Here is a 14,291-nt window from a genome sequence, read left to right on the forward strand (position 1 = left end):
GTAGCTCTACGATCCTTTCTGGAAACACAAGACAAGAGTGGAAAGGAATTAATTTTGAAAAAAAATAGAAGTGGACCAAATTAAACACAATATTGCTTTCTTCAGCTGAATCATCTGCCATTCCATCTGGTTCCACGAGAGTCCTGAGCAGACTGACAAGAAAGACTAAAGAAACTGTTCTCAAATCATATGCTTAAAGAAGCATCCAAGAAATCCAAGGCAGGTTACAAGACAGTGAAGTTTCCATGCTGTGGAGATGAGAGACAGCAGAGGCAGATACGCTGGCAGCAAACACAGATTCACTGCTTACCTAAGGCCTCCCAAGGGGTTCTTAATGTGGTGGGCCAGTTATTAACTGATTGCCTCATAGCTCCAAAGACACCCTTCTTTGCCCTGCATTGTGATGCTGGAGCTGATCCCTATAAGCATCTCTCTTTTGCTGGCTGGATCATATGAGGCTTTGCCAATAGAGGGCACTAGAGAGACTCTGCAAGGCCAGAACAGGAAGCAGGGATTTTCCTTCTTCTAGAGTGATGTTTCCACTCAGCAGTCAGCAGATCTGGCATGCAGGGCCAGTAGTGGTCAGCATCTATCTATACCGTCCAGCAAGTTTCTCCAGCACCAGTGGGCTGCGTGTACCCGCTCCTCAGAGGTTCTGAACCCCAGCCTGGGGTGAGGGAGGAGCTTCCTCTAAATTTCTAAGTTCCTTCCTTGTCCACTCTCTCTCAGCCGAGGAGCGGGTGCTGCTTTCTGTAGTTGCTACTTCTTTACCTCACAGAGTCCTTTTCCACTTCTTTTAGTTGTTAACTACCTTTCACAAGTTAACATTCTTCATACTAAATTTTCCCTCTTCAAATTACTGGTGTGGTTTCTATCTCCATGAGGTCTCCATGGAGATTGGGTCTCCAAGGGTTACCATGATCCAGGGTCTGGTATTTGACTTTGAAGATCTAGAAACTCAAAGAACATGGAGATTTTAGGGTGTACTTTATCATTGGACAAACTTGGGTTCAGATTATGGTTGCACCACTTACTAGCTTTGTACTCAAGAGCAACTTATACAAATAACAGGTCTGCTTATAGGAGATGATTTACCATTCAATAAACATGTTTACTGAGATCCCACTACATGTCAGGTACTATTGTAGACATTAGCGATACTAGCAAAAATCCTGCCCTCAAGGAGCTCATATTCTGGCAAGGGAAGACAGGCAATAAATTAAAACAATATATGAAACATATAGTATGCTATATGGTCATAAATGCTATGGAAAAAAATAGGCAAGGAAGGGGGATAGGAAGCATTGGGAAGTTGAAAGTTTAAATAGAATGACTGGGGAAGCTTATCTATGAATATAACATCTGAGTCAATTTGTGAAGGAGATGAGAGAACTAGCCATGAGGATCACTGGGCAAATGTATTCCAGGTTGGAAATTCTTCCCAAAAGTGTTGTTTCAAGAATTCATAGACCAGCAAGGCTTGAGCAGAACGAGTGAGGAGAAGAATTCTAGGAAATGAGGTCAGAAATGAGTAAATGAGGTAGCAGGGCACAAGGTTGAGAAACACAGAAATCACTTGACCCAGTGCCTGATGCGTGCTCCCTAAGTGGTACCTATAGTAGCCACCTTTGGGACTGCAAGCTCCTAATGGAGAGAGAAGCTCCCGGAGCAGGAATCCTATTCATTTCCGAATTTCTAGCACCTCCTGTAGTGCCCAGCACAAAGAAGTGCTGAAAAATGATGAACAAATTATTTACTCTAATTACACACACGGGAGTGTTATGTGAGGTCAGAACATGAAGTTATTAAATTATAACATGTGATACACCTCTCTAATGGACTAATTATGTCAGTTGGCTATCCAGGGCACTTCTACCAGATATCAAGGTAGTTAGGTAGCCTAATTAATCAAGCAAAAACTGCCTAATAAGGGTGGAATAAGGTCAAAGAAAGAAGGATAGTCTTAAGGGATGTTACTTGCAATCCTCTCTTCTCTGCCCTTGCAATTTTACATATCAGAGGACGTGCTAGGCTGGTAAATTGGATCGAAGAGGAAACGGAATAAACACACAAGAGGGACCCTGTTAGTTGTGCATCCAAGACTCATACCCTCTCCCCGTCCCATAGTTCCTAGGGAACAGATACCAAGGGGCTACCTGCTTCAGGGGAGGCTGCGCAGCATCCCAGTCCCAGGGAGGGAATTGCAATTGAGATAAACTGATCTCAGGAATCCCATTCTTTATAAAGGAATTACTTAGGCAAAAGCATATGGCACAATCTAGACTAAGAAGACGTGAGGAGAGGACTAGTGGAGGAGCTTCTGGAGGAGGTTTTTCACTCTTAAACAGATTTCCATGAGGAGAAGCTGGCTTCTCTGCTTCTTATACAGCCACGTGCAGAAGTAACACTTGGAGCTGATACTGCTCACTTGCATTCACGCACAAACACACCTAGGAGTTAACAGCCAATATGCTGAGAATGGCAGAACAGGAAAATGGAAAGAGCCTGGGTCCTTGTTCACATTACCGAGCTGTTAATTAATCAACCCTGGAAATGTCCTAACTCTGGAACTCTCTCTGTTATAGGAGATGATCAATTTGCTTATATTTAAAGCAATGTTGTTTGAATCTTACATTAATTTGTTAGGGGTGTCATGATGATGTATCACAGACTGGGCAGCTTAAACAACTGAAATTTATTTTCTCACAGTTCTGGAGGCTGGAAGTTCAAGATCAAGGTGTTGGCAGGTTTGTTTTCTCCTGAGGCCTCTCCCCTTCACTTGTAGACAATCACATTCTTGCTGTGTCCTCACGTGGTCTTTCCTCTGTTCGTGCATCCCTGGTGTCTCTTCTGACATTAGTCATATCAGATTAAGACTGTATCCTTTTGACCTTATTTAACCTTAATTACCCCTTTGAAGGCCCTGACTCTAAATATAATCACATTCTGGGTTAAGGCATCAACATATGAATTTTGCGGAACACAATTTAGTTCATAACATGTCTCCTCTTATAGATAATAAGCCATCTTTTAGGTCACTGTGACAGTGTCAGCATGTCAGGGCAAGACTACTGTCACAACATCTTCTAATAGTAATTATAGGTTGACCATCATATTTTCAATTTGCATAATACAATCAGATGGTTAGACTAGATGAGCTTTAAATTCCCTCCCCACTCTGAGACTCCATGAGTACATTTGTTTATTGTTAATGTTTTAAAAATTATAATTATTTATATATTATATCAGTTGAATTAATTTCAGCTTCAAGGCACAAAACTATCTTCAAAAATGCAGCTCAGAGCCAGCCCTGTGGCCGAGCGGTTAAGTTTATGTGCTCCATTTCGGTAGCCCAGGCTTCACCAGTTTGGATCCTGGACATGGATCTACACACTTCTCATCAGGCCATGCTGTCATGGCATCCCACATAGAAGAACTAGAATGACCTACAGCTAGGATATACATCTACGTACTGGGGCTTTGGGGAGAACAAAACAAAAAAGAGGAAGATTGGCAACAGATGTTAGCTTGGGGCCAATCTTCCTCACCAAAAAGGAAAAAAAAAATGCAGCTAAAATAGACTTAAGCCACATCACACAAAAGGAAATTCAGAAGTAGAGAAGCTCCAGAATTAGTGAATAAAGTTGCTTAACAAATCATTAAACCAAGATTCTTTCCATCTCTCCAGCCCACCAGTTGTCATTGTGTCAGCAGTTCCTGCATGGTCACAAAATGACTGCAGCAGCTCCGAGTATCACATTACTACATAGTACCTCCACACAGAAGGCAAAGGGAAGGGGAAAGGGAAACATCTTCACTTCCTTCCGTTGTTTTAAGAATGAGGAAAGCATTCCACAAAGCTTCCCCATACGGTTTCTCCTTGGTCAGACTTTTGTTGTATACTTACCATGATTGGTTTAAATCAGCAGACTTCCCCTCATTTCTCACTGATAGAACTAGGTAACGTACATACCAAAGTAAAGACAAAGGAGGAAAAGGCCTAAACCAATTAGTCCTCCCTGGAGTTGATGAGCAGTCAGCCTCCCCTAAACCAGAGACCCCTCAGGAAGAATGGACGGACTCAAGGTTTTGTCAGCATGGAAGAAGGACAAGAAGCTCTGTTGGTTACAAATATAATAACCATATTAATAAAATCCCAAATCAGAGCTGACAGTGGAAATGAATATTTGCTATCAAGATTGCCCTGGGAAATCTGAAAGAACACGGAGATGGTGACTACATTGTTCCCACCCTGACGGTCTCCAGAAATGTCAGAAGATATTGATGGAATTTCCGAATGCTTTTCAATATCTCAAAAAGTCTAGGAGAAAAGTTTGCACAAACTAGCTAAACTGTTAAATATTTTTGGAACTGACTGAAATTCTATAAAGTCAGTATGCTAAGGATTGTTCTCTCATGCTAATCAGGAGCTTATATTGGCAGTTAAATATATATTGAATTAATAAAAGTTTTTGATAAATTAATAACTAAATAAATACATTTGAAAAATAAGACTTTTAAAGTAAGGAATGCATGAAGGAAAAATAATTTTTCAAGAGTCATTGGTAGAGAAAAGTATGAGAAATTATTGATACTCAAACCATTCCCTTCCTCAAAGAAATGTAAGGATTTCAGCTACTCCTGACTCAGGCGTGCTACCCTCTCTCAAGAGAGAAGAAGTCACTGTTCACAGACATTAAACCATTTGATTTTAGTCTGTTCTGTTCCTGGGCAGTTATTTTTCACACTTACCATATGCTCAAAAATCACTATCTTTCCATATCATTAACTCATGACACCACCAGGATTCTTGAATAAATGCATTAATTAATCGAAGTAGGATGTAATAGGCACTCCTGTTATCCTTTTTTCTAGAAGAACCAATCAACAGTGAACATTTAAATTAAATTCTAGCAGCAAAATATATTTATTTGATATCATAGACATTTGTATATTATACCCTGTAATTACCATTGGCTAATAGTAATTTAACTGTTTAATAAAGAATACCAAAGAGAGTAAACATTAATGAAAATGGTGAACATTTTAATATGAGTCCTTCTAGTTTTATCTTTCAATAGTGACAACTACACTTAGTAATTAAAAAAAGAGCATTAATCAAAGCCAGAGAATGATCATGAGAGATGGCTGCATGGCTCTTGAATATTAGATGGCCAAAGGAAATAGCTAATTGTAGAAGTGGTGTTTGGGGGAAGAATAAAGCGTAGCATAAATTGTCAGGTGTTTTGAGTATGTGTTCTGATGCTAATGTAATTGAGTAGGATGAAACAATTGGCTGGAAAGAGCATGCACTGAGATTGCGTAAACATCCCCATCCTCATGCCTCGTGCTAGCACCTAATCCTGCTTGGCAGCTGAAAGATGCAATTAGCCTGTTTAAGATCACCTACAGAGTAGACGCTGATCTCAAAGATGATTGGAGGATATCCTGAGAAGTTTTTTCTGTCCTTTTCCTTTTTTAAAATGAATGACTATGGCTTGCATTCACACACTGGTGAAGTGGACACTGAGCAAAGAAAATATCTGATACTCCATGTCAGGCTGGAGGGCCACTGTCCTAAGAAACTTTTAGTTTCCAGAAACAGAGATCCAAACTAACTCAAATGAGTCAGGGTATTAGGAACACATAAATGGGATAAAGGAAAAGGAATGTCACAGTTATACAGAAAGGGGAGCCAGAGTCAGGTCAAGGCTCAAGCCTGGGAAAGAATAAACTAAAGGGCAGGTCTTAATCCAAGATGTCTCTGGAGTCCTCAGCAGTAAGATGTCTTTGCTCCACAGTTTACAGAGCACCCACTCTTCTCCAAATACCTTCTCTATTTTCTTTTCCTGTGAACTGGCTTCTTTACTCTCCAATCTGTGATTCTTTTCTCCATCGTGAAGCATCTGCTCATTCATTACTACAGCTCATTTACAGTTTTACCTCACTCGTGACCTATCTCTAGCTCACTCCCTTTCACTTTCTCTCCTCATTGCTAACTCCTTTATTCTCTTGGAACTTCCCACTTGAAACGCCCAAGAGAGACCATCTGATTGGCTCAGAGTATCTTTTCATGCCTAGGTCACTAAGTAGCTCATTTATTGACTGCCTTTGGGTCAAGTGCCCATCCTAATTTAACCAGATACGTCCAAGAGAAGTAGGGACACATGGTACCAAATATGACTGCCAGAACTCTTCCTTCAACAGGACCTGAGGATAAGACACTTCCCTTAGGAGCATCTGAAGGTTACATGCATGCATGCTGAAGGCAGCATGATTGGCATCTCTAGTAAAACAACTAAATCAGAAGAACTCAGTCAGAAGACGTGCCCATAGGTAGCTGCATTACCTGGTATACAGATCTTCAGTGAGTCAGTAAATTGGATGATCGTTCCATATTTATTTTCTGTAACATAATCATAGTCTATACTTCTTTCCATTTAAAAGTAAATGTTAGCAATTATGAGAGAGACTTTTCAAATGAACCGGAGTCGTTCCGAGGCAACTAGCTTGTTGAGTAAACACAACTCCTATAGATGGAGATATATAGGAATCTACCATGTTCTCTAACTTCCTTGAAATAAACTTTCTTTAGAATTCATGAATCATGACTATCCACTCCGTCGTTAATAAATTCTGTAGGAGACATTTCAAAATAAAGGGCAGTTATTATTTATTGTTTGTCATGAAGCCTATTCAGCCCAGAGGGACATTGTGAGGATCACCATCAGATTTTGTAAAATGCCTTTGGCTTTTCGGTGGAAAGGTACTATATATGATAATAAAAGCAATAGCAATAAAATTCTTGCACAACCCTGACACTGAGTTCATCTTTGTCTTAAAAAATAAGTTCGTTTTTAGGCCTTTTGGGAATTACGAAATTTGATTTGTTATGAGAATGCTGAAGCTGGTGAAAAAAGATGCTCATTATAAAATCATTTTCTCCACTTTCTGTTCTGCTCAATATGTGTTGCTCTTAACTGTTGTTTATATCAAAGAGTTTACTATCATTTGTAAATGCACAATGGTACAAATTGGAATCTGAACCCTATAAAAATGTTACAATGGCACAGGAAGAACTTTTTTAAAATAAGACATCAGAAACTTGGCCAATGGGCTTACCTAGATGCACTCATGAGAGAGAGGCACACACAAAAGCAAGAAAAGGCGTTCTGGAGTGAGACTTTAAAGATAATACTATAACCATGCCTAGATATGGGTAGTGCTTGTATTGCTTTTCAAAGCATTTTGTCTGCATTATTTCATTTGATTCTCACCAGAAACCTTGGAGCTAAGTGGGGAGATAAGGCATGTCTAGCTCTCTTGCCCCGGACACTGTAAAATTCAAAGGCAATCAGACTTTCCAGTGGACTGCAGGACTGGAAGTGGGGAAGCAGGTGTGTTGACAGTTTCTTGCTGGAGACAAAGGGAGAGACCTCATGGAAGCCCCGAGAGCCAGTGACCCTGGACACCAACGTTCTCCATCAGGTCCCGATGGAGATGTCCTGTTGCTTTTCCTTAACCTTGCCAGCACCTGGGTTAGGGTGAAGAGAGGGCTGCAGTGTGAGACAGTGAGATTTGAAGAGGGTAGAGCATTTGGATCATTCTTTTCTAAGCAATTTTTAGGAGCCAGCAGAGATGGAGATAGTAACACAAGCCACAGAGCTAAAGGTAAGGCAAGCTTAGGAAGCCAAGAATGAGGGGGTCTTTTGAAATCCAAGATCATGACAAGGGCTCCTGTGGTCGGTTTGCTGTGACTTTAAGTATGAATCACATATTTGATGTGCAATTAATTCTCCATAAACAAACAAGCTGTTTTGATGTAATCATAACTCAGAATCGAGGCAACATCTCCGAAGAAGCTGCCCTGGTCTGCCTCTGCAGATATTCTGATCAATTGCTGCCTCATAGGGAAGGCTCACCCTTCTCCGACTTCCTTGAGTTCTCATGTTTCAAAAATTCCAGGCCGTCTCACATGTGGCAGCCTAGCAACTTCCTCCCTGTAGGAAACTTCACCTTGTCATTCCGTCATTTCTAAATCTAATTTAGAATTGCTTTTCTAGTTTTTACAACTCTCACTCGGTTTGCTCCTCCCTCCCTTTCCAAATTCATTTCTCCTTATCTTCATCAATCTGTCATCTCCCACTCCACCCCCTCACTCCACTGCTTGGCTTTTCAGGCTGTTACTGTTTGAATGAGAAGATTGAAAATCTCATTTATCACTTTTGAGAAGTCTCACAGGAACATATTGCAAAGCTTCCCTCACACCCGAGAGAGAGGAAGAGAGAGAAAGCGTGACACCTAAAAATGAATCTCTAGAGAGGGAGTGTCCCTAAAAATAGAGCAAAATAATCAATTGGTGCTGCTGTGCTTTCTAAAAAAAACAAAACAAACTCACAATGGAACTTTCCCTCTGTAGATGAGCTATTATCAAAGCGTTCCGTTCTGGAGGAATTCCACAAATTGCTAAATTCCCGCTAAAACAATAAAATCCGTGCTGTTCAAAACACTGCAACAAGCCACAGTGGAAAGGCCTGCAAAGACAAGGCCCCACTCTCATCTGATACCAGCACTGCCCTGGCCTATGTCACACCACGGGGAAGACTTGGCGATTCAAATATCTGTTCTAAGGCACACTTCTTCAAGAACTGCTACCTCCGTTCATATTCCTTCCTTCCACAGGCTTGACAGATGGATGAATTCCTAATGGCCCCAGGTTACAGCCAAATGGTTGCAACAATCACCTCTTCCTTAGCAAACACTGCTCTCCCCCCTCAGCAACAAAACCCGGATAACAGTGGAGAGGTGTACACTGACGTAACTCAGGGATCTGGACTCAAAACCAACATTTTCCCTCCTGGCAGGAATACCAGACAGTGGTGTCTTGATGCTGCCAGGCTTATATTTTACGAGTGACCACAGGCAAAGAAATGCAAAGGAAACGAGAAAGATATGCCCACAGGGTCCCTCTCAAATGATGGCCAAGCTTTTTGTTTCAACTACCTTGTGCCTGATTGGAGACAGAACCAAAATTTCCATAGAAGACTGCCTGTCACCCCGTTAGGATCTTTACCGAATTATCACTAAGGGTTTTTTGTCTTAAGAATGAGATGAAAAATAACTCTCTGAAAAGAAGGTGGTATAAACTGGGAAATGCAGGCTACTGTGTCAGAGTCGTGTGGGTAGATGTGCTCTGCTAGCAGGCTTCTGTTCCGCTCTACAACAGCAAAGAAAAGAGATGAAACTTCTAGGGAAAAAAACGAAAGAAAGCTGCTGCCAGTTAAAAGAATTTCTACCATCCAGTCAACTAGGCTGGGGTCTCCACTTCCAGATGGTGATCAGCATAGACTTTGGATTAACCCATGTGGACGTATACACACCAGAAGTCTCTCTGTCCTCCTGTGGACTCTATTGGTCTTCTTTCCTCATGGTCTTCTCTTATACTATAATTTTCCAATTTTGCTTTTTGCTTTAAGTTGGCATAAGATTCAAATTTCTAAGGGTGTCAGTTTGTGAGTATAGAAACGAATTTCACCTCATTTATTTTTGTGTATGAAATTTTATATAGAATGAAGTATGTGTATGTCATCTTTAAAAGAGGCTGTGAAGAATAGACTTCTAGTAAAAAATCTGCTTCCTATCATTTGCAGCCTCTGATGTGATAATAAAAGCAATCCATTTCTATTTTCATTAAAATTTGTTCATAGGCTTGGCGTGCCCCCTTTTGTCATGTGTCAATATTTTATATTGTCCTCTGTCAAAACCGATTTAAAATATCTCTTTCTTAAAGGGTTGCACACTCTCAGTTTACATGATCTCTAGCGATATACTTCTCCTCTGGACCACCTTTTCCCCTCTTGCCACTTGCCGTTCTGATTCACATTTGGCTCTTCATTGCATCTTCCCCAATTCTAACACTCCCATTTGCTTTCTTCCCTCTCTCGTTTCCCCACTAAACCTCTGAAGGGGATGAAATTCTATCGTTGTTATTGCTATTTTCTTTTTTCTTCCAGAGACTGGAAAAGTGGAGCTGAGGTATTTGGGAAATGACTTCTTCCATAAATATCAAGAAGTGGGTAATAAGCGGAAGCTGGTCCAGGGATCCTAACTTCTAGTTTGTGGTCTATTTTCAGTGAACCACATAAGATATGGGTGGAGATCCAAAAATCCAAGTGCCCTTAATTACTCTTGTGGAGCTGAGATCAAATCAGGTTTCTCAGTTGTAAATTTATTACAAAGAAATTTCATCCAGCATGATAATCCATTAATAAACCTTACTGTCGAGCTCTTAACAGATTTCTGTAAATGCTACAAGAATAAAACTCCAAGAACAAAAGCAGTTTAACTTGGTTAAGACACATAGCTGTCTTTTTTTAAATTAAAAAAAGAAAAAGTAAAATTAGCATCTTAGCTCAGTGGTATTTCTCTTTAAGCCCGAAAGGACAAGAAAGCCCCTTTGGCACAGGCCCCAGGTGCCGCTGACCTCCTTTTTGTCGTCGAAATCAATGGCTCAAAAGGCCGCGTAAACCCTGCTTTGGTATACTTTAGTGGTGGTGATTTTTTGTTTTGTTTAAGGTGAGATCTTAAGTGGTTGCCCCCTTTAAGAAAAAGAGGATGTGCGTGCTTGTAAAATGTAAATGCAGGACCAAAGCCTGGACCCGGAGAGAAAGGCTGCGGAGCCCACCGGAGCCCACAGCTTCTCTCCACTGCATCGCCAGAGAGCCCAGCCGGCTGGCAGACAGCAGGCGGGAAGCCAGCAGCTCGAAGGAGCAGGCTGAGGGTGACCTCGGCTGGGAGAAACGGGAAGAGTCTCCGGTGGAGAGGTGAGCTGTAGTGCTCTTGAAACTAGTGTGGCCTTTACTGAAAGAGCAGAGGGCAGGGAGTCTCAAACATTAGTGAGCGGAAGAATCAGGTCCACGACTTAAAAATTCAGATCGCCGGTCCCACCTCCAGAGTGTCGGCACCTAGGGATCTTGATCTTAAGTCATCAATACAGGTGCATCTGATGCAGCTGCGCGGGAACCATACTTGAAAAATCCCTGGCTGGAGCGCAGCATCTCTGACTATAAAACACAGCCCTTATGACGATTATGTAGGTGATAGGACTATATGTTTCTACTTAGGGATTTAACCCTTTAAAAAGATCTTGCTTATCCATGAAATTAAATTATTTCGGAGCTATTTAATTAAGACACTTCCATTTTCTGATATTCCAACCTCTTGTCAGACAATGTGTCCCGATTTGGCGTGTTCTAAATATAATGCTCATTTTAGAAGAAAGCTTGCTCTCTTCTGTTACCGCAGTTCCTTGTAACTTGTTGCTGTTTCATTCTTAAAAAAGAAAATCTACATGTAGAGAGATGCCCAATTCCTGCTTCTCTCGGTTACTCAGAAATAAGATAATCCTAGCTGTAATTGAATCTAAACTATGCCAAGTCTGCGTGCTAGCCACAGTCTGAAATGCCTGCACGGGGCGTTGAAGGAATAATTGTTCTTCAAAGGGCCAGCTGTGTATGCTGCCATTTCCCACAGGGTTCGTGCCACTCAGAAATGCTGCCCCCTGGCGGTGCTTTGTTGGAATCTTTTCATTCGTTGCTTCATTGCGGGCCCCAGAGAGTGAGTCTGAAGACCGGTTTCACCACAGCACAGAACGCTATTTTGGGATGCACATTGTTGCAATCTGATGGAAGATTTGAGTGGCACAGGATTCAATAACTGCTACGGGCAAATGCAGTAAACTGAGAGAAACAAATCAAAACAAAGAAAAAAAAGGATTGTGGGGAAGTTACTTTAACCACGCACATTAGATTGGCAACATTTCTTGGAGATGTTCTTGGTGAGATGCAAACTTGGCCGAAGGAAGACAGTGCTGTCGCCTTCCAAAAAATTCATATTCTGCTATTGTCTGCAGGTCAAGGTGAAAGTCAGCTTTGAAAGAGTCAGCTATAAATTTAATAAGTGGCAAAGAAACTTAGACGGTTTTATGGAAAAGTAAGTTTTCTTAGACGGCTTGCAAAAATGTGCTGACCTTAAATCACCAATTACAGGGTAATATTTGAGATATGCTAGAAGACTTTTACACTTTAGGACTGTTTTCCAAAAAACAAATACAAAAACACAAAAATATCTTTTTTTCAAAGTGCTAAAGTGAATCATCAGTGAATTATCACATCATTGAGCGGTTTAAGCAAACTGGAGCATTATACCTCAGATATACATAAGAAATTCGGCTACACGATCCCATTGGATCTTTGGTCTTTCCGGGGCGGGGGGCGGGCTTTTCAATGACAACTGATGTCTTACGCAGCATCTCCCTCACTGCCCACACGCTCCATGGCAACTATATAGCTGAGGCAATCGATGGGTGGAGAGAAAAGTAGTGAGACTAATAAGAGGGATCAGAGTGGGAGGGAATTAGCATTTTGCCTCTTGGTAATCAGAGGATGTGATGTGCACACAACTTCATACGTTTCCTCTGGTTGGCCATAGACACTGACCCAGTGCTGATATGCCCTTTCATCCTCAAATTCTCTCCCTGAGCACAGGCAGACTAAATAACAATGTCAATGCCATCCCTAGGTGCTGAGCACCAGCTAGGAAAAGTTGAATGGTGTTAATTTCAAAGGGGAGGTGGTCTGAGAAGATGCAATGAGGAGCGAAGCAGATGCCAAGACCACATCTCAGCCCCATGGGCTCTGGACTGTGAGAGGATGAGCAGCCTCTTCCAGATGCTACAGGAGAATCGGACCCCTGGGGGAGCAGCAGGGGATGGAACTTAAGGCAATAAGGTTGGGGATGTAGGGAAGTTAATTAGGTCTCAGGATAAGGCTAGACAAATACTAACAAATAAACCCCCAAATTTCAGCGGCTAGTTTTCTCACATCCAGGTTAACTATCCATTGCACATATTCACTGGCTGCAACTTCCCTCTAAGAAATAGTTGAGGGATCCAAGCTGCCTCCATCTTGTGGCTCTGCCAACCCCTAAAGCTACAGAATCCTTTCCATTCAGACAAGGGGAAAGAGAGCAGAGAAGGCACAGATTCTTTTTAAAAACCCATTTTGGAGGTGACATCAATCTCTTTCTCATTCCATTGGTGAGAACTCATCGTGCAGTCACACCTGGATGCAGGAAAAGCCGAAAGATACAGTCCCTGGATGAGTAGCCACCTTTCAGTGACATCTCTGCCCTGTGAAAAGCGGCCTAAATGTTGGGGACCAGTTGGCCATCTGCCACACAAAGGTTTGAGAGGGCACAATAGATAGGACTAAGAAAGGAACCAGCAGTCAAGGAAACAGAGAATATTATGGGAACTGGGCAAGACAGTTAACTGAAAGGAATTGCATTTTCCTGGTGGCTTTGCATAATAAAGACGGATGTGTGATTAAATTAATAAGTTTTGGGGTGAGGCAGGCTAAGAATTCAGGCGTGATGAGGTTTAGGAGGCTCTGCGGCATGTCAAATGGGATGTAATCAAGACCTAGCTCTGGGGTGTCCAAAGAAATTCTTTCCAGATTATTAGAGGAGAGGATTAACTGCTTTTGAGTTGCTCACGTCCCAAGGAAACTTGCTGTTTGTGGTTGCTGGAATGCTTAAGGCTTTTGCTCGTAGAACCGGAAATGTCTAAACTCTAACCAAGAGCTGTCTAATAGATGTGTCTGCAGTGACGGAAATGTTCTCTATCTGTGCTGCCAATACAGTAGCCCCTAGCATTTGAAATGACACTGATGTGACTGTGGACCTGAATTTTTAATCTTATTCAATTCTAAGAAATGTACATTTACAATTAAATAACCACATGTGGCCCGTGGCACTGTATTGGACAGTGCCGCTCTAGAAGGATGTACTGGACAGCTCTTACGTTATCTTCACAGGCCTCGCCTTTTTCCTCTCCACAAGCTTACTCAGGCGGCTCTGCACAGCCAGGTTCAGCCGGCCATGCTTGGTTAACCCCGAGGTGGCCCCTGTACCAAAATTTTAGCTACTCAGAGTTCCCTCCCGGACACTGGAAGAACGACGGAGAACCAGTTTCTCTCCAGATGGATTCAGGAGATGCTGGTGGCCATGTTTTCTGCCTGGGGATAGGTGAGCAGAGGAGGCCACTCTGCAGAGAGAGATGAATGAGGCAGACTTGAAAAAAACAATGCGATGAGAGAGAAAGCCAGAATCCTGGCTCCTGTTCCAGCCCGATTCCAACGTATTCCTAAAACAGTACTGCGGCTGGCCCTTCAGTTCTGAAACATACTCCTGAACTCTTTTAATAAATTCCTCTTTTGTATAAAGTGCTGTCT

Source organism: Equus quagga, chromosome 11 (genome assembly GCF_021613505.1).
Source record: "Equus quagga isolate Etosha38 chromosome 11, UCLA_HA_Equagga_1.0, whole genome shotgun sequence".
NCBI classification, from domain to species: Eukaryota; Metazoa; Chordata; class Mammalia; order Perissodactyla; family Equidae; genus Equus; species Equus quagga.